Source organism: Ursus arctos, unplaced genomic scaffold (genome assembly GCF_023065955.2).
Source record: "Ursus arctos isolate Adak ecotype North America unplaced genomic scaffold, UrsArc2.0 scaffold_20, whole genome shotgun sequence".
Classification (NCBI taxonomy): Eukaryota; Metazoa; Chordata; class Mammalia; order Carnivora; family Ursidae; genus Ursus; species Ursus arctos.
Window position 1 is genome coordinate 23,845,092 of NW_026622875.1, and position 24,713 is coordinate 23,869,804.

A 24,713-nucleotide genomic window follows, 5' to 3' on the forward strand; every position below is an offset into this window, starting at 1 on the left:
GGAGGTGGCAGTCATGGAGGAGGGAGAGCTTAATGATTTATTTATAACAGTGAAAATTAAAACGAACCACAAAAAAATAAAGTAATAATGATCAGGCACATTTTGGCATAGTCCTTTGATTGACTATTGTGTAGTTATTACAAACGTAATTATGATAATTTTATCAACTTGGAAAATAGATACACTGTTAAGGGGGAAAGCAAAATGCAAAATGTAGGTGTGGCCCCAAAGAACCACACCAGATGTATCCAGATTTCATAAAGTCCCCTCCACACAGACTCTGGGTTTGGCCATGTGACTTGCTTTGGACAATGGGACATTGGCAAATGATGAGTCAGATTGCGGCTTGAAAACCGTGTGCACAGAGGGGTCTTAACCTTTCTCTCTTGCTGCTTTTGGAACCCTACTGCCCAGGTAACATGTTGGAAATATATCACCCAAGCCCACAGCCAGCTGCCAACATACGAAGGAGGCCATATTATACCACCCAGCCCCAGCTGAACCACCAGAAGACTGCAGTGGCATAAATGGCCCTAGTTAACTCTAAGAAGAAATGCCCAGTTGATTCCTACCCAACTTGATGACTCACAGAATTGCAAGCAGGTAAAAGAGTTGTAGTATTAAGCACTAAGCTTTGGGTAGTTTGATATTATTTCTACTTTGTTAAAGGAAGCGTGTGTATATAGAAGGAAAGCAGCAATGCTGTTTACACAGAAAAGAGCTCACGGCAATCCTGTGACAAAAGAAACGCAGGTGAAGAAATCTGTTGATTCTATATAACTTTTTTTTTTTCTAAGATTTTATTTATTTATTTATTTGACAGAGACAGCCAGCGAGAGAGGGAACACAAGCAGGGGGAGTGGGAGAGGAAGAAGCAGGCTCCCAGCGGAGGAGCCTGATGCGGGGCTCGACCCCAAAACGCTGGGATCACGCCCTGAGCCGAAGGCAGCCGCTTAACGACTGAGCCACCCAGGCGCTCCATGATTCTACATAACTTGACCTGACTCCAGCTATCACCAGAGACCAACATATTCTAGAGAAAAAGTTATTTAAATAATAACCACAAAAATAAGCACACAAATGAGTACAGACAACATTTCGGAAATAGTGGTGCTGGTTGTACAACATTGTGGTTTTACTTAGTGTCATTGTATTTGTGTATTTTAAAATGGTTAAGGGGAGCCGGGCTGGCTCAGTCGGTAGACAACATGACTCTTGATCTCAGGGTTGTGAGTCCGAGCCCCAACCTTACGTGAACCTTAATGAAATATTAGGAAAAAAATAGTTAAGATGGCAAATTTCATGATGTCTATATCTTGCCACAAAGCAAGCACGAAACCATCTCATCGAAGTCACCTATCACAAACTTCCTCTCCCAAAAGGGGCTCCTTCTCTAACATGCTGTTGCAGGGGCTGCTCAGCCACCGGGAACTACTAACAGCTCATTCAGGGGCCAGTATGTGCTCTAGGTCATTTTCTGTTTCTATATAGACTTAGGCTGAGTGATGCAACCCGGTCCTGCCATCCTTTCAACTGCCACGAATGTCAGGATAGTGGTGGACCTTACCTTCCTCAAAGAAACCAGCCCATAGTTGGCCAGATCCCCACACAGCTCCTAGTTCTCTCCCACGAAGCATCAAGGTGCAGAAGCATTTCCAGCCACACCCATAACCAAGAATTCTTGTTTCAAAACGCCCTTCCCTGCCTCCTGTAGCAAGAGGTGACATTCACAACCATAATCTGGCACTTACCCCTTCACCTTCCACTCTAAGCCAACCCTGCTTTTAGACAACGCCATGAAATCAAACAAAGGGTGGCAAATCTGGTAGGAACTTCCGGGGAGAGGAAGGGAAGGTAGTTTAAAACACTTCACTCTCAGTCTCCATGCAAATGAGCCCTTCCAGCAGGTCCAGGACCTCCTTGGTGTCCTGTATGGGTGGGGATCCCACTTCAGAATGGTCACTAGCCCTCTCACACGAAGGTGTTTGCTGAGTGCCTTCCTACCGGCTCTTTAATCCTAAACTTGGATCTGCTGGGACTGACTCATCCCTCCCTCGCGGCACCAATACTCAGTATCAGGGCACAGCAGCTGCTGCAAAATCCCCGCCTGGCTTGGAGCTTGCTTTCTTCCTCCTTCCCATCTACTGTAGCCCAGGCCTCGCTGCCTACCTCAGGTTTCTGCAGTGCCTGGCCAATTCGGCACTGAGGTTTTATTTTTTTTGCTTCCCTGCACAAGCGAATATTTGGCTGCATACTAATTTCTCCACTCGTCAGCCTCATAGGCCTGTCTTTAGCCCCTTCTTTCTGGGAGGTACTTTCCCTCCGCTCCAGGGTCCTGGTAATTACCCCTTCTAACTCAGTTACATGACCTTATTTTTTCCCACTTCCTCTTTCCTTCCATTGTTATGCAGAGGGAGGGGAGGCTGCTGAGTGTGCAAGGAGAATTGGATTAGGTAGCTGAGTGTCTCAGCAGCTCGCTTCCTGCTTCTGCCTCTGCCCTGGAGGTCTCACTTAAACAGCCGCACAGCCGCTCCACGCTGTCTTCCCACCTCCAAAACCCCGTGTGTAAGAGAAATCAGTTAAGGGTGCATTAGCGGAGGTGACAAAGGGGAGGTTCTGGGAGATTGCAAAGGGTGATGGTATTGTAGGGGAGGAAGAAGTTTCCCGCGACCCTTACAGTGTCCTTGGCTTGGTCAGAAAATGAAACTGACAAAGACAGATGAACAGGAGAAAAGCATGTACGTTTTCAAAAAATTTTACATGTACATGGGAGCCTCCCAAGAGAATGAAGACCTGAGGAAGGGACCAGAGCAGGTAGCTTTTATACCTTTTAGGGAAATAACAATTTGTGAAGAATTGACAAGACAAGGGGGTTTGGGCTGGGGGTAGTAAATGGTGAAGAAGTAACTAAGAAGATAAAGGTTAGTTTAACAAGTCTTGTTTACACAGCCTTCTCGGCCCTAAGTTCTCTGTCCCTGGTAACAAGACTATCTTGCTTCCTCCTGGTGCAGGGAGAGTACCATTCACAGGGGAGTTTTAAGACCTGTTTAAAGGAAGAAGGTGGGGTAATGGAGGTCAGAGTGACCCTCCTGCTTCTGTGGCTTTTAACAATTCCTTCAGCTAGGGCACCTGGCCGGCTCAGTCCATAGAGCCTGTGACTCTTGATCTCCGGGTTATAGGTTTGAGCCCTACTCTGGGTGTAGAGATTACTTAAAAATAAAATCTTAAAAAAAAAAAAATTCCTTCAGCTTAAAATATTTAGTAAGTCAAGGTGGCCCGCGTGTCCTGGCCCCCATCAGCATCTTGTTACCATTTACTCAGGTGAACGGATGATTCTGACATTACAAAATAAACTCAAGAGATTATAGACAGGAAGAAAAGAAAAGTAATTTTGTTCAGAGAAATGAATGCTGAGAGAACTTACATAAAATCTCCATCCTGGAACTATTTTCTCAATGATTACTCTCCGTCTTTGGGAGGGACAGACGCCTCTTTGAAAACCTGATAAATTATGTAGAATCTTATCCCCAGGAGAATGCACATCAACACAGAAACCAAAGCTTAGGGGTTCACTGCCTCCTTGAATCCCGGAGGCACATGAACGCCTGGTGAAGTGATGTAAAGAATCCGGAGCAGCGATCAGGCCTTTCGTTCTTTGTAAATCCCATCGAGAGTTCAGAGTGGTTGGGAGAAAGCATTCATTTGTTCATTCATTCAACAAGTAACTCTTTGAGAAACTTCCAAGTGTCAGGCCCCACGCTGGGCCACATTGTGAGGCAGAAAGAGGTGAATCGGACACAGTGCCTGCTCCCGGGACGCTCACGTCTGGCGGGGGGAGACCCACAGAGAACAGACAATGAGTGTACAGTGATGGAGGAGGGACGGTGGGAGCCCCGAGGGGAGGGGCAGAACTATTTCCCACAGCCCCCCCTAACCACAGCAGTCAGTTCCTATACCTCTGACTACAAAGCAAAGTGGTTTTAAAAGCCCAAGTATTCCCCGAGGGGCTGGCAGAGCAGCTGGGGTCGGAGCTCTCACCCCGCCCCTACCCCCACCCCGGCCTCATCCAGCTTTCACACCTCCACTGGGATGGGGCTGGCTTCCGTGTCTCTTCCCGTAGGCTCCCAGGGTGCTGCTGTATCCCTCCCCCGCACCCGTCCCAACACACACATACCTCCCCATTAGGGGCTGCTCCCTACTCCCCTGGCCGGCTTTTAAATAAGTAACCAATACCCCTCGCACCTCCTCCTTTCTTTGCTTAAACCCTTATTCATTTTACTAGTTGAGCTGCCTGGAAACAAGGAGTAACGAAAATAGCTTACAGATTTTCGAGAAACCTGGGGAGTCCTGGTATGAGCTGGTCTTTATTCACAGGCCCTAAGGCTGGGCTGGACTGGGCTGGGCTGGACCTGGGCCTGGCCATGCTTCCTCTCACCTCTTCTCTGAATTCTCCCATCCTTGGAGGCCTCAGGGAGAAGTCTCCTGCTCCAGGTTTGGGTGTCCGCAATCCTGAGGCTCTGGGTTGGATCTGCTTATCCTAGCTGCTTCCCTATCACCCTCTGGCCAGCGGCCCCTGTGAAGCACTCCTTTGCAGGCTCTGGCTGGCCCTCTTCCCTTCCTGGGTTCAGCTCCTGATTCCCAAGGGAGAACGTCCCTCTCCTCTTAGGTCTTTGAAAAGTAATCCCCAGGGCTCTGGGCCCTCTTGTCCTGACTAGCTTTCATCATTCCCAGAGGTTTCTCTGGCTTGGATACATTGTCCTACTGTAATGTGCCTTTGCTTTGTACACCAGTCTATTCCAGTTTAGAAAATGAATGAGTTTATGATTTGTAAGATAATGCAAAACCTTTCATAAATTTGTTAAGGAAAGATAAATAATACAAGATGTGTGTGTCAAACATAGAAAGGGTGGAAGGACCAAATGATACCTGATATTTTTTTTTATTTTTATTTATTTATTTGAGAGACAGAGAGAGATAGAGAGAATGAGTGGGAGAGGGAGAAGCAGACTCCCCCAGGACCCTGGGTTCATGACCTGAGCTGAAGGCAGACGCTTAACTGACTGAGCCACCCAGGCACCCCAAATACCTAACATTTTTGAGGTACTAAGAGAATATGAGACACTGGAACTCTAAGTATTCATGATATCCTAAAGATACATGAGACACTAAATATTCACACATGAAGTCATCTTTTTAAAGATCTATTTATTTATTTTAGAGAGAGAGGGGTAGGGAGGGGCAGAGGGAGAGGGAGGAGAGAAGCAGACGCCCTGCTGAGGAAGGAGCCCGGAAGGAAGCGGGGCTCTATCTCATGACCCTGAGATCGTGACCTGAGCCAAAACCAGGAGTCGGACGCTTAACCCACGGAGACACCCATGTGGCCCTCATGCATGGAGGCTTAATGCAGAAGATGACAACCAGTCTGGCCCCATCCTCTGACCAAAATACGCGGGTAAAACCCGTAGTTGTTCACCTGGCTAACTGATAAGCTACATCCGTGGCCAGGTGTACTGGCCTGTGCATTTCTTTGGTGTCAGCGTGTGTCACTGATCCAGGGAAACTTCTGTCTGTGGGTGGCACGCCTTTGCTCGAACCTCCCCTCTGGTCCTTGTAACTGCACCATTAGTGGGGAAGGCTGATGTAGCCAAGAGACAGATCACGCAAACATTATGTGCCCCCAGGCTTCAGGTACCGTCGTGCTTCCACCCCATTCCGTCTTATCTTAAATGTGTCAACCTATCCCACCTTTCCCCTTGCTTCTCCTTCTTTGTGTTTTTCCTTGATTTAATAATATTTTGAGCATTTAACCTGGTCTGAGACCCTTTCTGTTCCATGCCCTCTGAGACAGTTGGCCTGATAGTGCTCTTGGAAGCTACCATTCCATCACTATATAACACCTCCTCTCATACCCCCTGTTTCTCCAAATCCTATTTTGCAGGCTATGATAATGGAGCTCAGCATGGGCTCCCATCTTGCATATATTTGTCCCCATCTTTTTTCCTTCCCCTCACCCACTGCCCTCTCAATAGCAGTCCTTCCCCTAATCCCCACAATGGCCTGGGTGTGGGGGGCTAGGGGCTAGGTTACCACAGTGAGCACAAGTCCTGTCTTACAAAGGCAAGGCTCAGGCCTCCCATGTCTAGAAGGAAGACAAAGCCCATTCTCTCAACTGCAGGTGAGATCTTTGCTACTCCTGTTGTTGTTTGTCTTTCCTGAACGTTAGGAGCTCCTCTGCTGTAAACTCCTTGAAGGCAGAGACTGTTCCTCATCTTCCCTGTCCCGGCTCTTACCACAAGGTCTAAGACATACACCTGCTCTGTGACTGCTGAACTCAATGAATATTAATTTATCCATTTTATTCATTCATTTTGACAGTTCAGTCCCTTACATCTGTCTAGTCCCTGACCCAATCCTAGCAGCTCCGCCAAAATTATTCTGAAGTCTGCTTCTCTTCATCTCTTTCGCCACCATGACACTCGGGTCTAAACTACTTTACCTAGGTTTTTTTCTAGCTAGGAATATATCAGAGCTTCCCTGCTTTCTCTATAAACTCCCCTAAACTTTCTCCACACAGCTGATATGGTGATCTTAGATAGAGAGATGAAAGAAAGGAAGAGGGAAAGAAGAAGGTAAGGAAGGAAAGAAATCAGCCAGCTTCATAACTCTGGAACCCTTGAGACCTGACATATTCTGGGCAAATTTCCCAATCACGGGAAAAGTGTGTCTGTGATCCCACAAATATATTTGTTCTTTTTTTTTTTTCTTCCCCTTAAGTAAGCTGTATGCCCAATGTGGGGCTTGAACTCAAGTGACTCCTGAGATCATGACTTGCCTGCTCTACCCACCGAGCCAGCCAGGCACCCCCCTTTCTATTCTTTAAAAAAAAAGAAAGAAAGAAAGAAATTAGGGGCATTAGGCTGGCTTGTGGATGGAGCATGAGACTCTTGATCTTGGGGCTGTGAGTTTGAGCCCCACGATGGGTGCAGAGATTACTTAAATAAATAAAACTTAAATAACAAAGTGAAGAGCTTTCAAAAAAATAAAAAATCTTAAAATAAATAAATAAAAGAAACTAATTGGCTTTCTACCCTTCCTTTCACAGTTATAGTTAGCTACAAATAACAGAGATCCATCCACCTTAGACCAGCAGTAGGGAAAAGTGGAGTTATTAGCTCAAATAGTTGTGAGGTGTTGCTGACCTGCCGGCTCTAGGCCTCTCTTAGACTGACAGTTTCAAATGGTGATCTTTCTTCTCTTGCTTCTGCTCTTAGCTATCTTTTTCTGCGTATTTCAGTTTCGTTTTCTAACCTGTTCTCTTTATATAATGGAAGAGAGCTCTAGCTTCATTTGATCTTATATTTATAGTCCCAGAGAAAAAGAGCCCCTTTCTATGTACTGATTATAATGATGACTTTAGTTGGTTCACTTGAAGTCACCTGTTGCTCCCTGAACCAATCATATTCATCACTGTGGCCAGGCCCCCCACTCATGCCAGGGGGTAGGGCAGAGCTCTCATAAGGAGTCTTGCCAGGCCCCTGTGGAATGGGCAGATTGGGGCTTCCAAAGGAAAAATGGGGACAGAAACAATAGAGTTCCAGGCGCTTTTTGTAGAGTAGAGGTGGGAAGAGATTTTTACATGTGCTGAACTCCTTGTCTCTGTTTATTGATGGTGGGTTGGTGGGTGCTTTTCCCCTTCCTCAATAGGCTGTAAGCTCTGCCAGGGCAAGGATCTCTACAGTTTTAGCTCTCAGTATCGGTTATCTTGCACTCCTAGCACATGGTAGATATTCACTTCCTCATTTGTTCAGGACAAAAAAAAAAAGGTGGTAGGTGCTAAAGACACAGGCAAAAAGATGCGTGTCCCTGCACTCAAGAAGCAGCGATTTATATGTATGCATTGGGCCAGTGTTTTTCAAATTGGACGACTCAGTGGGTGGTGAAATTAACTTGGTGGATTGCAGCTACAATTTTTAAAATGCAAAATAGAATAGAAAACAGAAATGGACCAACCAACGTCAGAGTGCATCACACATAATGGGGGTATTCCATCACATTTTTATTTCAGTACAAATATTATAAAGACAGAGACAGACAATATACTCAGTTGCAGTGTGAAAAGCATTTCTTACTGGGAGTTGGTTAAAAGTTTCAAAAAGCCTGCCTTTAGGCTGCCTGGACTGAAGTGCGATAAGATAGTATCCTTCCAGTTCAGAGCAACCCAGAGCTCCAGAGACTGAGTCCTGTCATCCCTGGGAAGTAACACCTGGGAAGCTCGTTCACAGACCCCGGGTGGAAGCGGAGACACAATTTCAGGATGCTGTTGCAGCGTGAACTCTGGATTTCTGTGCTTTGGTTGGCTTGAGTTACATCCTCAAGGCCATTTTATCATATGTACATTCAGATGTGTTTTCTCTCTCTGTCTTTTTCCCCCAAATAACAGATGACTTAACAGTTTTCAAAGTTGAATACAAAATTAGTTTCGTTTTTTTTTTCTGTTGTGTATGGTTGGATCATAAATTATATATTCCTAGAAAAAAAAATACTGAATTAACTAAATTATTGCTGGAAGAATAGAACTCAGGGAGGCTGGAGGACAGCAGTTTGTATGGTGTGGAAGGACCAGGGGCTATTGCCCTGAACAGAATCTCTACTTCAGCATTTGCTGGCTCTGGGGATTCAGAAGAAGGGACCTAGTCCACGTTTGCTGAAAACTGACTCATCAAGGCCGTGTGTCAACTGTGGAAGGTATAAAAATAAACACTGTATCTCTATTTTTAGAAAACCGCAGGCCCCCCTTCCATTTTGTACAACTCCTCAGAGTTCCCCTCCACCTACTTGATGCAATGCTGCCCAATGCATGACTTGTTTAAAAAAGCCAATTAGATCTTTAAAATGGACTCAGTTGGGGTTTTGTTACTTACCAATACCCTGTCCCCAAAGAGTTTACCATCTGGTAAAGTTATAAGTGCATAAATAAATAGCCAAAATATAATCCCTAGAGGTTAATGCACTTTATCAGTAATAAACTCATTTATGTTTTTCAATGTCATTTGATACTTCCAAAAATATGCTTTGAGGATATCTAGGTGGCCAGCTCTGCTGGGGGTGCAAAGACAAATCAGACATTGTCCTTACCATGAGGGAATTCAATCCAATAGAGTTTTCAGTCTCAAGATACACACAATATTTCATAGAAGTTAGGCTCATTTGTTAAAGAGCCAGGCATATCTGGGTTCCATTTTAAGTACATCACTTCCCAGCTATTGTTAAACCTTTCTGAGCCTTGCTTATATGCATCTGAAATAATATTATATGCCTCTGGAAAGTGCATTTGTCATAGACCCACTTCCTTGGCTGTTAGGAAAATTAAATGAACAAATTCAGATACTTAACCCGGTGCTAGTGCATAGTAGAGAGGCACTTGATAAATGTTTTCTATTCAACTTTATTATTTTTTTTATCAATTCAACTTTATAAAATAAAACACTCTTCAGTGTTTAAGACTTCATAGAGAAAATCAGATGCAGTTTTGAAAAACTAGGTATTGAAATTCATGACTCAGTGAATAAATACCTATAAATGCAGATGTGATGTAGATAATAGCTGTGGATATGAGGAATTCTTTATGTTTAAATTCTGTATTTTAGATTTTTTTCCCTTTACGTTATGCGATTCCTCTATGGAGTTTCTCAAACTTGGGTCTATATCAATAGGATAGGCTAGGTTTTGGGGTGCCAGGGTGGCTCAGTTGGTGAAGCATCTGCTTTCTGCTCAGGTCATGATCCCAGGGTTCTGGGATTGAGCCCCACATTGGGCTCCTTACTCAGTAGGGAACCTGCTTCTCCCTCTCCCTCTACCTGCTGCTCCCCCCACCCCGCCCTGCTTGTGCTCATTCTCTCTCTGTGTCAAATAAATAAATAAAATCTTTGAAGAAGAAAAAAGGATAGGCTGGGTTTGCTGCAATTACAAACAGCTCCTAAACCTCAGTGGTTTAACATGGCAAAGGTTTTGTTCTAGATCTTGCATGGTCTGCGTCAGCTCCTCTTGGCTCTCCAGGACAGCTGTCCTTCTTGTGTTGGCTCAGAGATCCTGCTCCTTTCCTGTGGTGCCTTCATATTAGCTAGGAGGAAAGAGAGAAAAACCTATTCTATCTCTTAAATGCTTCCACAGAGAGGCTAAGAGGTAACAGATGCCACTTTCGCTCACGTTTCATTGGCTAAAGCAAGTCTCAGGGCTCTGCTCAACTTCAGGAGTTTCACCTAACTTCAAAGGAGCAGGGAAATACAATCCTCTCAAGTGTTCTGGAGGGGAAGGGAACTGGAAATATTGTCGAGTGATGGTAATGTCTACCTAGGGCATCCCATGTTTTCTGGTCTTTTTTGGTTTTTAAATGGCCATGTTTCCTCCTGCCACAGGACCCTTGCCTTGGCTCTTTTCTATGTGGCACTTTTTGCTCCCACTCTTTGCCTGGTCTAATCTTCCTTTAGACTGAGGCAAGTTTTCCCTTCCTTAGGGAAACTTTTGCTTTCCCCTCCCATTATTATTTACTTTCATAGCACCAGGCACCCCCACCTTATGGCACTTAATTGTAATTTGCAGTTAATCATGTGATGACTTCATTAACGACTGTTTCTTCCTCTACAACATCTGCTGTAGGAATCATGTTGTTTTGTTCAGGCCCCTATCTCCACCACTTATCCCAGTGCCTGGGACAGTTGCTGAGTGAATGAAGACGTGAATATTCTCAAGGGTCTGTGAAACATTTTTTTACTCTCCAAAATGTATGTGTGTATTATTGGATTTGAAAAACACAGCCTTGTATGAAATTCTCTTGGCAGCTGTTAAGGAGATACTTGACAATACTTACTGATTTCATCCTGAAAGCTGAGTCTGGATGCAACATCTCTAAACCCTCTGAGTGTGTAAGTCTTGATCTCACAAGAGAAACAATATTTATCTGCCCTTTGACCAGTCTGGGGGATTGAGGACTAGGGAAGTCATCTCACATTTCCCTCTGGTCCCCACCCTTTCAAATTGAGCAATCCAGGTTTTTGTTTTCAAGACCCATCCTACACCGGCAAGTTTCCCCATTCATTTGCATAGGTATTTCAAGACTGCTCTAGACCTGTGAGCCCAGCCTGACTTCAGTATCAAAAGTTGGTGTAAGGGGTACCTGGGTGGCTCAGTCAGTTAAGCATCTACCTTCTGGTTAGGTCATGATCCCGGGGTCCTCTGCTTCTCCCTCTACCCCCCACCCCCCGCTTGCGTGCTCGTGCACGCTCTCTTTTGCTCACTCTCTTTCAAATAAATACAATCTTTAAAAAAAAAAGTTGGTGTAAAAAGGAGTTAAAGTAAACCAACTCTTCACTTTGGTGCTTCCTTAAGGCAAAATAATGTGATGGAGCCCACGTTTTAGCTTAAGTAATTCCCTTTGAAGTTAAGGCTTTGTTTTGCAAATATACGGCCTTTGAGCTGCCTGAGGAGTTGAAAATAAGCTGCCCAATAAAAATTCAGTAGTGGATGAATCAGGGTGAAACTACAAATAGGCCATTGGCATTGGAGTTTGAGACATTTCTGCCTCTGATGCCTTCCTAATGGGCTAGAAAATTCTTGATTCAATGTGTTCAAGGTAACAGATTATTTTTTAATGTTAATGTTAATTACATTATCTTCCTTACATATAAAAACAGGTTAAATTGGAGTCCTGGGTAGCTTATCCAAAGCAACAAACAGGGCAGCGCCTTTGTTGATAAATAGTTTTCATTCCAGAAGAAAGAGTCACACCCAAACCCCCTGGGAACTAGGGCTACAATCTTTGATCTAGCTGACTCTGCATACCAGCCCTAACTGGTTTTAAAAATGCCTGATTTATTGTTTTTCAGCATTCAATTTACATTTCTTCAGTGCTTGACTTCATTCAAGAGTTGCAAGTTAATAGGATTGGAGACCGATTGCATTTAAAACACAGTGTTATCAGCCTTCTCAGTTTGCAAGGCTAGTCCCTGAACCTACTTCCTGTCCTTCTAGTGCCCTCATTGCCACACCAACTCCCTCACTAGGCTCCACCCCTTCCTCTCTTGCTTTTTGCCTCTTCTTCAGTGATAGGCATTATCTCTACCTAAATTATACTCTTCTTACATATTTTCTTTATATATATGTATTAAATATATATTGATTGTATGTGTAAACTCTATAAATTATATATAATAAGTGATATGATATGTGAACATGATAAAAATTTCAAATAGCATAAAAGAGAATAACCATAAAAACTAATTCTTCCTTCCACCCTTGTTTCCCAGCCTCTAGTTATCTTCCTTCCAGGCAACCACTGTTAGTTTCTTTTCTTTTCTTTTTTTTTTTTTAAGATTGATTGATTGATTTATAGGGGTGGGCGAAGAAAGAGAGAGCACAAGCAGGGGAAGCGGCAGGCAGGGCAGGCAGAGGGAGAAGCAGGCTCCCCACTGAGCAAGAAGCCTGATGCAGGACTTGATCCCAGGACCCTGGGATCACGACCTGAGCCAAAACCAAGAGTCCGATGCTTAACCAACTGAGTAACCCAGGCACCTCTTATGCTGGTCTTTGAAGGCAGATGAGGAAAAGAAAGAGAGGCAGCATGCACATAGTTGTGAGCAGACAGGATGTTTGAGGCTTTGTTGGTTCTCTGTTATGTGAGCTCAGCATCCAGGCCTCCTTCAGAATTTAGGAATGATAACTAACTTGCTCTATGGCTTTGTGCAATTATTTTTACCTTTAAGGGTTTTGATTTCTCTCTGGATAAGATGAGTGGGCCATATAATGTGATTTCTAAGTCTCCAGGCTCCAAGCTCTAAAATTCTAAGAGAATAGGGGCGCCTGGGTGGCACAATCACTAAGCGTCTGCCTTCGGCTCAGGGCGTGATCCCGGCATTGTGGGATCGAGCTCCACATCAGGCTCCTCCGCTATGAGCCTGCTTCTTCCTCTCCCACTCCCCCTGCTTGTGTTCCCTCTCTCACTGGCTGTCTCTATCTCTGTCGAATAAATAAATAAAATCTTTAAAAAAAAATAAAATAAAATTCTAAGAGAATAAACTTTCAAATACTCTGCTGGTGGCAGTGTTAAAAGTATACCCTTTAAGGGGCACTTGGCTGGCTCAGTCGGTTAAGCATCTGCCTTCGGCTCAGGTCATGATCCCGGAGTCCTGGGATAGAGCCCCACATCAGGTTCCCTGCTCAGCGGGGAGTCAGCTTCTCCCTCTGCCCTTCACCCTGCTTGTGCTCTCTCTCTCTCTCTCTCTCTCGCTCTCGCTCTCTCGCTCTCATTCTCTCTCAGATGAATAAATAAAATCTTAAAAAAAAAAAGACTATATCCCTTAAGATGGTAATTGGTCAATATCCTCCAAAATTACAAATATCTATACCTATTGATCCAGTAATTCTACTTCTAGCAATTTCTTTTATAGTTACATTTGGATATGCACAAAGTGATATAAATTCAAGATTGTTCATTGTAGCATTGTTTGTATAGCAAAAGACTGGAAACAGTCTAAATATCCATTAATAAGTGACCAGATAAATAAATTATAATATATCCTCACTACAGAACATTATGTAGCCACGAAAAAGAATGCAGATACAATGAAATACTATTTAGCAACAAGAATGAGCAAAGTATTGTGACATGCAGTAGTGTATAAATATCAAAACAAGATAGGGGAAATATAGAGTAAAAGAAGCTAAACACAGAAAGAGTACACCTCTGGCACCTGGCTGGCTTAGCTGGTGGAGCGTGCAACTCAAGGAGCACACTAGGGGCACTTGGGTGGCTAGGTCAGTTGGGCACATGACTCTTGGTTTTGGCTGGGGTCGTGATTTTGGAGTCATGGAATTGTGCCCTGCATTGGGCTCCATGCTTAGCAGAGTCTGCTTGAGAGATTCTCTCCCTCCCTCTGCCTTCTTCTCTGCTCCTCCCCCTATGCGTGCTCATGTTCTCTCTCTCTCTCAAATAAATAAATTAAATCTTAAAAAAGAGCACACCAAATCTTTTCTAAAAAAAAGTTTTTATTTATTGGAGAGAGAGCGAGCGAGAGCAAGCGAGAGCGGGCATGAGCAGGGGCAGGGGCGAGGGAGAAGCAGGCTCCCCACTGAGAAGCCTGATGCAGGGCTCTATCCCAGGACTCTGGGATCATGACCTGAGCTGAAGGCAGACATTTGACTGACTGAGCCACCCCGGTGCCCCCAAATGAATCTATTTGAATAAAAGTTCAAAAACAATAATATCAACAAAAGTTCAAAACAGAAAAAAGAAATCTCCAGTGTTAGAAGCTGGGATACTGGTTGTCCTTGGGGATAGGGCTATGACAAGAAGGGGTTCAGAGAAGTGGATTTTGAGACGTTCCTTATGGGGCACCTGGCTGGCTCAGTTGGTAGAACATGTGACTTTTGATCTTGGGATTGTGAGTTTGAGCCGCACATTGTGTGTAGAGATACCTTAAAAAAAAAACAAAATAAAGGGGCTACTAGGGGGCTCAGTGGGTTAAGTATCTGACTGCAGCTCAGGTCATGCTCTCAGGGTCCTGGGATCAAACCCGGCATCAGGGAGTCTGCTTGTCCCTCTGCCCCTCCCCCTGCTCGTGTTCTTTCTAATAAACAAATAGAACCTTTTAAAAAATAAAAAATAAATAAAGATGTTCCTCATGTTCTCTTTATTGATTTGGGAACCAGTTACACAGGTGTGTTCAGTTTGTGAAAATTTAGGACACGTATAGTTTTTTGTGAGTATTCTAAACACCAACAAATGTTTAAAAGAACAGAAACTCTATATGCCCTGATATAAGACAATATATTATGTCAAAAAAACAAGCATGAGTCAAACACTTCCATTTATGTAAAAAAAAAGTAGGAAAATATATCTGTATTTGCTTATATATGCATACAATACCTCTGGAAGGGTGCTCAAGAAACTGACAACATCGTTGTTTTTTTTTTTTTAAAGATTTTATTTATTTGACAGAGATAGAAACAGCCAGTGAGAGAGTGAACACAAGCAGGGGGAGTGGGAGAGGAAGAAGCAGGCTCATAGCGGAGGAGCCTGATGTGGGGCTCAATCCCATAACGCCGGGATCACGCCCTGAGCCGAAGGCAGACGCGTAACCGCTGTGCCACCCAGGCGCCCCTGTTTTTTTTTTTTTTTTAAAGATTTTTATTATTTTTTATTTTTTTAAAGATTTTATTTATTTATTTGACAGACAGAGACAGCAAGAGAGAGAGCACAAGCAGGGGGAGTGGGAGAGGGAGAAGCAGGCATCGGGCCGAGCAGGGAGTCCGATATGGGGCTCAATCCCAGGACCCTGGGATCATGACCTGAGCCAAAGGCAGATGCTTAACTACTGAGCCACCCAGGCACCCCAACATCGGTTTTCTGAAGAGAGCTTTATAGCCGAGAGACTTATTGCCCATTCGGTTGTACATTTTGGATCTCAAATCTGTGAATATATTACTTATACAATGGGAAGAAAGCACTCAAATTCTAAAAAGAAAAATAAAAGAAATTCTGTGATCTTAGGAAATACTCAGAAGTACTTAGAAAGAAAGAAAATAGGGAAAAAACACCAAAAGATTATATATTGAAACTATAACACAGAAGTCAGTGATGGGAAAGTGGGGGACATGGGGAACATTTGAGTCTTCTAAAGTTGGACAGATAACACTTTCTCTTTACGTTCACAACTTTATTTTTTTTAAGTTTGTTTATCTTTTTTAGTAATCTCTATACCCAATATGAGGCTTGAATTCATGACCCCAAGATCAAGAGTCTTATGCTCTTCTGACTGAACCAGCCAGGCATCTTTACATTCACATCTTTAACTATGATTTAAGAACTAGTCACAAATTGTTTTTTCCTTTAAAACTGTTATTAGGGGTGCCTCGCTGGCTCGGTTGATAAAGTATGAGACTCTTGATCTTGGGGTCGTGAATTCATGCTCTATGTTGGCTGTAGAGCTTATTTAAAAAAATAAAAGTGGGGCATTTGTGTGGCTTAGCCAGTTAAGCATCTGACTCTTGGTTTTGGTTCAGGTCATAATGTCAACGTTGTGAGATCAAACCCTGCATAGGGCTATGCACTTAGTGGGGAGTCTGCTTGAGATTCTCTCTCTCCCTCTGCTCCCCACACTGCATTCTCTCTCTCTATATATATAATAGATAAATAAATCTTTTTTTTTTAAAGATTTTATTTGTTTATTTGAGAGAGAGAGCTTGGGCGGGGGAGGGACAGGGACAGAGGCAGAGGGAGAGGGACAATCCCGGGGGCTCAATCCCAGGACCCCGAGACCATGACCTGAGCTGAAGTCAGATGCTTAACCAACTGGAGTGACCCAGGTCTCCCATTAAATAAATCTTTAGAAAATAAATAAGACAAAACTATTTATTTGATTAAAAGAATAAGTTGATACATATACTGGTTATAATAAGTAAGATAATTAAAAGATCTATGTATATTAAAAAGAGATCGGGATGTCTGGGTGGCTTAGTCAGTTAACTATCTGCCTTCAGCTTGGATTCTGGGGTTCTGGGATTGAGTCCTGCATCAGGCTCCTCGCTCAGCAGGAAGCCTGCTTCTCCCCCTGCCTGCTGTTTCTCCTGCTCCTGCTCTCTCTCTCTCTGACAAATAAATAGATAAAATCTAAAAAAAAAAAAAAAAAAGTTTAACTCCTTCCCACCTAAGTCTTCCTCTTTCAGCCCTCTGAGGTAGCCAATATGATCAGCCTAATATAAATCCTTCCACCCCTTTCTTTATGCTCATATAAACATATATATAAATGGTCAGCAATATACTAAAAGGGTATAACACTCTTTATCACTCTACAATTTGCATATCCACTGTAGCAATATATCTGAACATCCCTCTGGGTCAATATAAATAGGTCTAACTCATCTTCATCATCACATAATACTCCATGGTATGGAGGTAGTACAACTGATTCCTGGATTCCATTACCCGTGGACAATCAGGTGGTTCCCAGCTTTTTGTGTTTGTTAAAACCACAAACAATAAAAGCATCTGTCCTAGTTTCCTGTGGCTACTTAACACATTACCACAAATGACAGAAATCTCTTTTCTGAGTTGCTGAGTCTAGAAAGCTGAAATCAAGGAGTTGTCAGGGTCGTTTCCTTCTAGATGCTCTGAGGGAGACTCTGTTCTATGCCCCTCTTCTAGTTTCTAGTAGCTGCCAGTGATCCTTGGCAGTCTGGCTTGTAGATGCATCACTCTCTTCTCTGCCTCATTCTTCACATCACATTTGTCTCTGTGTCGCAAATCTCCCTCTGCCTTTCTCTTACAAGGACATCTGTCACTGGATTTAGGGCCCATCCTAAGTCTAAGATGATCTCATTTCAAGATCCTTAACTTAATTACATATGCAAAGATCCATTTTCTAAATAAGACTATATTCACAGGTTTTGGGTGGACATATCTGTAGGAGGGCCAACATTCAACCCACTACAGCATTCTTGTGTATATCCTTACAACTGGTATTTTCTTTAGCTTTTCCATAGGGCAGAGTTTGTGTAATTTTTTGGTCAATGAGTAGGTATGCGTATTTTGAATGTTAATAAACATTCCCAGATTACTCCTAGAAAGTTTGTGGCTATTTATACTCCTACCAGAGATGTACCAGGGCTCCTTTCCCTGTGTATCACTGATTGCTCTTTTTAATCTTTTTTTTTTTTTTTTTAATTTTTATTTATTTATTCGACAGAGAGAGACAGCCAGCGAGAGAGGGAACACAAGCAGGGGGAGAGGGAGAGGAAGAAGCAGGCTCATAGCGGAAGAGCCTGATGTGGGACTCGATCCCGGAACGCCGGGATCACGCCCTGAGCTGAAGGCAGACGATTAACCGCTGTGCCACCCAGGCGTCCCTGATTGCTCTTTTTAATGTTTGCCAATCTTATGAGTGAAAAATGGATTATCGTTTTATTTTTCCATAACTATTAGTGAAATAAGCATCTTTTTAATAGACCACTTGGATTTTCTCTTCCATTAACTGCCTGCTTGTATACCTTGCCCATATTTTTATAACATGGATCCAGCTGGCTTTTAAAAAAATTTATTTATAGGGGCATCTGGCTGGCTCAGTTGGTAGAGCATGTTACTCTTAATCTCCAGGTTGTGAGTTCAAGCTCCACCCTGGGCAGTAGAGTTTACTTAAAAAAAAAAAAAAGTCCATTTATAGAAACTCTTTTATGGTAGAGATACAATGTGCTTGCCATATGTTCTGTTGTTCTTTTTTAAAACTTGTCATTGTGATGTCATGCAAAACTTTCAAAATATTTATGTAGACAAATGTTTTTATTTTTTCATTAATGATTCTTGGCTTCCTGTCTTGCTTAAAATTTCCCCCTCACGAAAGTCATATTACTATTCTTTAAAAATTTTCCTCTAAGTTTTTTTCGATTACTCAGCTCTTTCCCTGAGCCTATTATAAGAGCAGTGAGTTACAGTAATTCTACAATATAGCAGCTTTACAATAAGTTAAGAATTCAGCAAGTGAGATTCAAGTGTGCCACTAAGGAAGAGGGCCATAAAATTTCCTGGTTGAGGTCAAAAGATAACAGGAGATAAGGTGTACAAAAAGGGTTGAGTAAACTATAAGGCACTGCACACAAACGTTAGCTATTATTATCGCAAAAGTGAACACACAGAAAACTAACCTTGGGCTTGGAGGGCTGGACTTTTGCTTTTATGACCATTACCATTGCAGAAATTGATGGACCGGCTGTGAAGCAGAGTGACAGAGGAGAAGGGGGGAAAAGCAAAAGGCTGTGCCCAATGAGTCTGTTTCAAGTTCCAGAAACGGAGAGAAGGCCAACAAGAAAACCTAGGAACAGAGGGGTGTCTCGGGAGGGGGCTACGAAAGCAGGGGCAGGCTGCTGAAGGCGGCCTGTTGGAGAATCCCGATCCCACGGTCCTTGCGAAGCCACGAAGAGGAGCCGGACGCGCTTCAGGCAGCGCCGGGCCCGGTAGGCAGCCCGAGAAGACGAGGCGACGGTGCGGCCTCTTCCCTTGCCTGGCCCGGCCAGTCCCGCAGGTCTGGCGGGGGCCGCTGTGGCCCCGGGGATTGGTCGGAGTGGCGCACGGGGCGGGGCGAAGGCTGCCGGGAGGCCGCCCAGGGAGGTGCGCGCGCGCGCGGGCACGGCGGCGGCGCGCGCGTGCTCCGTCGGTCGGTGCGGCGGCGGCGGCTGTGGTGGAGCGGGCCATGGCTGTGGGTGGCGGGCCGGTGTAACGCCGCGCAGGGCAGGCGGGAGGTGACCGTGAGAGGCGGGGATGGGGGCGCCGCAGCTGGATGGTCGCGGTGGCCTGGGCTGCTGACCGCGTACCCGGAGCCAGGAGTCGGCGGCGGCGGAGCACCGGGCAGGTGAGAGCGGGACCCGGATGCGGCGCAGCTGAGTGGCGGCGCGGTCGCGGCGGCGGGTGAGCTGCCCCCGCGCGGGCGGGCGGCGCGCTCTTGCCCGCCACAGCCTGCGGCGCCGCCGAGTTGTGTACCCGCTGCGCGCTTCCTGCCGGCGCGGAGGACACCCGTCCGCCGGCCTGCGGGGGCGCCTCGCTCTACTGCGGCCCTCCCCGGGCTCTCTTAGGTGAGAGGCGCTTCCCGGCCTCTCTGCGGCCGGGACACGACCGGGGGCCCCGGGCCGCTGGCGCCTTTGGTGGCGTTCCTGAGGGGCCCTCTGTGGAGAGGCGGCGCCCTCGCCCTCTGTCTCTCCTCAACCTGTGTGGACACCCCCAGGGCTCTCAGACCCTCAGGTGCCTTTTTGCGTAGAAGTGCATTTTAGGGGCGGAGATCCTGGACTGTTGGGGTGCGGGCGTGTTTTCAAATCCCAGCGCTTGTCTTGGGCCTTGGGCCCGAGTATCCTGATTTGTTAATGGGAATAATAATACGTACTTCACAGGGTTGTTTTGAGGCTAGTACAGGATGATGTGCATGACCGATCAGCCAGCGCTCGGTAAGTGGTAGGCTATTAGGAGCAACCCTGGCGCAGCATCTTTTCTTGTTAGCTATTGCTGATTCCTGGCTGCGGGTGTACATTTGGGGGGCACATTTATTTCCGAACTGCTCTGGTGTTGGTAGCAGTAACCCTCCACTGGAGTTGCTTAATATTGGATCCTGTTCTCTTATAGGGACCAAAATAGAATCCTGTATTTCTCATGCAAGAATCTTGTAGTCTCTTTTTTGCTAAGGCTTGCTTTGGGATACCTGTCTCAGGCGCTGAGTGGGAATTGTAGTAAATAAGACCGAACGAATTTTAGGATTCGCCTCGGATGAAAGATGGTGGGACACATACACTGGAAGTGCTTTGCTGTTTAAATAATCTTAAGTGACACTTAACTGTCACTTGTTACATAGTATAAACACACGAGGAATCTGGAAACAGACTCCTTTTTCTGCATTGCTACATCCGAAGGGAGTGACAAGTGCTTTTGTAAACATCATTGTGGGCAGTGTTAGTGTCTGGTGAAGTCATCATAATTAAGTTAGATGAGTACTTATTTTGAAGCCCTGAATGGATGTTTGGAAATATGATTCCTAATAAAATCATCTTTAACGAGTCAGAATTCTCAGCAGTTCATTAATCATTTGGGGATTTTTATGCAACGCTGTTAAGATTTTTATGGTAAAAGCAGAACTGTTTAAGTCATGATAATATAGCTTAGGAGAGAGTGGTCAGGATAAAGATCTTAGCTTCAGAAGGCAAGTGTGAAAACAAGTAAAAATCTTAAACTTTAAAAACTAAGTAGGGGCACCTGGGTGGCTCGGTTGAGCGTCCCACTCTTGATTTCCTCTCAGGTCATGGTCTCAAGCCTGGGGTCAGGCCCCCCTTTCGGGCTCTGCGCTCAGCACGGATTTTGCTGGTTCCTCTCCCTCTGCTGCTCCTCGTCTCTCTCTCTCTCTCTCTCTCTCTCAAATAACAGCTTAAAAAAAAAACCCACTGAAATTGTATTCACTAAAGCAAAAATGACTGCAAAAAACTCCTTGTTTTACACATCCCGATTCATTCTTTGATGAGGGTCTTCACCTTCTGGGTGTTTTTTAGAACATAGAAAATTGAGTTGGCTTTTAATTTATAGCCATTTTGTACTTCTCGCGTATGTTTCCTAGTTTCTTTAAGAGACTCATCCATAAAGGCTTTTTTGTTTTCTTTTTAAAATATATTATTTGTTTATTTATTTGAGAGAGAGAGAGAGAGACACTGATTGCTCACAGAAGCACAGGCAGGGGGAGTGGGAGCAGGAGAGGGAGAAGCTGGCTCTCCCGCTGAGTAGGGAGCCCAGTGCAGGGCTCCATCCCAGGACTAGTCAGGATCATGACCTGAGCCAAAGACAGAGGCTTAACCTACTGAGCCTCCCAGGCGCCCCTCATAAAGGCTTTTGATCCAACTTGTTTTTGAATGTGAACAAAATACATAGGAAAAAATTAAAATTAAGCCTTGTAAGTGACGTTGTTCCTAAATTGTGATCTTTCCTTGTCTAACTTCAGACTGCTAGCTGCTGTGAAAAGGCTAGGGGTCAGAAGTCAGATCTTGCTTCGTTCTAGGCCTGGACCTAGAGTGTCACTCAGTCTTTCTTGGGCCTCAGTGTTTTTATTTATAGAGTGTGAGTGGATGTGTGTCACAAGGTTTGGGAGGGTAGTGGTGGACTAGAGAATCACATCCTAATGCGTGGGGGTATAGCTCAGGGATAGAGCATTTGACTATAAAACATCCTGCTGCTTTAATGCTTCAAAGCCATTAGCTCTACTTTTTTTTTTTTTTTTTGAAGTAATCTCTATGCCCTATGTGGGGTTTGAACTCATGAAGCTGAGATCAAGAGCTGCATGCTCTAGGGGTGCCTGGGTGGCTCAGCTGGTTAAGCATCTCCCTTCAGTCATGATCGCGGGGTCCTGGGATCGAGCCTCGCATGGGGCTCTCTGCTCAGCGGCAGTCGGCTTCTCTCCTGCCTCTGTGATATGTCTCGCTCTCACTCTCTCTCAAATAAATAAATAAAATCTTTTAAAAAAGTTGCATGCTCTACCAACTAAGCTAGCCCAGTGCCCCCATTCCCTCTACTTTTTTTTTCTTTAAAAAAACAAAAAAATTTTTTGATTGTAGTTGACACACAGTGTTACATTAGTTTCAGGTGTACAACATAATGATTGAACAAGTTTATATATTATGCTATGCTCACTACAAGTGTAGCTAACATCTGTCGCCATTCAGTTCTATTACAGTATCATTGACTATGTTCCTTGTGTTCCCTCTGCTTTTTTCTACTTGCACTCTCTTTGGGTGATCTCATGTCCACTGTCAATGCTGTTGACTGTCACATTTTTATCTTCAGTCTTGAACTTCAGATTTCTTTTACTGCTTGTATGGTATCTTCACTCCTGTCTGTAGGCATCTTAAATTGAACATGTTCAGAGTGGAGCTCTTGATTTCTCTACCTCAACCCATTCCTTCGTCAGAAGTCTCCATTTCATAAGAGCACCCTTCTGTCCCTAGTCTCCACTCTCAAGTGAAAAATACGATGGTCATCCTTAATTCATCCCCTTGCCTCACTGCTCCCCATCCCCACACACAGTCAGTTCTTCAGCAAACGCTGTCAATTTTACCTCCAAAATGCCTTTTTTTTTTTGAGAGATTGATAGAGAACATTAGAGTGTGTGAGCCTGGGGAGGGACAGAGAGAGAGAGAGAGAATCTTAAGCAGGCTCCATGATCAGCGGGAGCTCCATGTGGGCTCTATCTCAGGACCTTGAGATCCTGACCTGAAATCAAGTGTTGGACCCTTAACTGACTGAGCCACCCAGACGCCCCCAAAATACATTTCAAGTATATGTACTTCACTTTGTTTTTATTGCAACCACCCCAGTTCTTGTTGGACAGTAGCTTCCTAACTGGTGTCCTTGCCTCTGGTCTTGCTTTCCTATTTCAAACAGCTGTCAGAGTGATCTTTACTAACTTTCCTGCCTTAGTGGCTTTTCATTATACGAAGAAGTAAATCCACACTCTTTACATGTATTATCCACTGATTATCTTGCTTATTTTCTTATTTGTTTGTTTATAGTCTTTTTTCCTCCAGCATACTCTAAACTCTCTTGAGGGCGAGGTTCTTGTCTGTCTTCCCTATGGTTTTTTTTTTTTTTTTTTTAACGTAGGCTCCACGCCCAGCAGTGCTGAAACTCAGGAGCCTGATATCAAGACCTGAGCTGAGATCAGGAGTCTCAGTCCCTTAACCGACTGAGTCACCCAACCCCCCCCCCCCCCCCCCGTATTCTTGGTTACCAGATCAGTGTCTGGAACATTTAACTAATGTTGAATGAATGAATGCGTGAATGAAATAAGTCACAATCTTCTGATTCCAAGTACAGTTATGTACTGAACAAACTACCCTTTTTGGTCCCAGATTTGTGCAAATGAGGAAGTAATCAGAAGGCCTAGAGTTATTCTGTTAGGTATCCTTATTCTGTCAGTTTTGGTTTAGATGTGGTACCTCCTGAGAAGGCTAAGCATTTAGACATTAAGCTATTGATAGCAAATGTGAATTTTATTCATTGTGTCCTGATTCATTAATAATTTTGTAAATAAAGAACCAAATAAGCTTAACAGGCTTGTTTCGTTCTTTTGAAACATTAAATTTTGGCCTTGACTGGAGGGGATTGGCTCTAGAGTGTGGTAGTTTCATCCAGTATTACATACCAAATCCTATAGAGTAGCAATTTGGAATTTTTACAGAGAACAGGTGTTTTTATTTCAATTACAGTATTTTAAAAAAAATCTGAAGCCCCGCTCCTGCACGTGTGTGTGTTTGTATCCATCCTGTGAACCATTTGATTTGGAATTATTACATCTGGAGGATAGGTCCCTTATCATTTGATTTCTTTTTTTTTTCTTTTTTTTTAAGATTTATTTATTTATTTGAGACAGAGAGGGAGAGAGCGTGAGCATGCCTGGGGGCTGGAAGAGAGACAGAGGGCGAGAGAGAGGGAGAATCCCGAGCAGACTCCCTGCTCTGTGTGGAGCCCCACACAGGGCTTGATCCCACGGCCCTGAGATCGTGACCTGAGCCAAAATCAAGAGTCGGACGCTTAACTGACTGAGCCACCCAGGCACCCCTCTTTTTTTTTTTTTAAGATTTTATTTTAAGTACTTTCTGTTGGGGCATAAACTCACAACCCTGAGATCAGAAGTCGCATGCTCCTCCAACCGAGCCAGCCAGGTGCCCCTCATTTGATTTCTGTTAACTGCTCATTTGAGAACTTTGTCACGTTGTAGAAGGAGGGAAATAAACTTAGCATTTTTACCCCCATCTGAGACCTGAGTCTGTAGCCCTAAACACTTGGAGGTATGTGAACAAAGAAGGGTATGGAAAAGTTGGAGGTGTCCAATTCCATTTTCAGAGTAGAAATACTGGAAAAAAAAAATGTTCGAGGAGAAAATACTAGACTAGAAGAATGATACTGACTGAACATTTAGTAGAAGAGCAGAAGAAAAGGAATGTCATCGATTTTTAGGCTTGCGTGGGACAACTTCTCTTATCACTCCTCTTCTTACTTCCCTTCCCAAATTTTGTCACTTGGATTTTTTCCCTCCGCTGCCTCTCCATTCCGTGATTGGTATAGGCTGTTTTTCTAAGGAGTGCCTATGAGCCTTCAGTAGTCCAATGTCTGCTAGAATGCTTTGTGAGAGGAAACTGTCCTTTTC

General features: G+C 44.2%; 1 protein-coding gene across 5 annotated transcripts in view; it reads left to right on the forward strand.

Moving 5' to 3' along the window:
- Positions 1–19,173: 19,173 nt before the first annotated feature.
- Positions 19,174–24,713, forward strand: part of PIK3CB (phosphatidylinositol-4,5-bisphosphate 3-kinase catalytic subunit beta) — a 192,787-nt gene continuing 187,247 nt past the window's right edge. The window contains exon 1 of one of the 5 annotated variants that reach the window (XM_026497132.4): positions 19,174–19,394. The gene's annotated coding sequence lies outside the window, so the exon portion shown is untranslated. Of the gene's footprint in view, positions 19,395–19,487; positions 19,781–24,713 lie in introns of those variants that run through there. The other 4 variants (XM_044383447.3, XM_044383446.3, XM_048216037.2 and 1 more) reach the window with 4 other exon arrangements.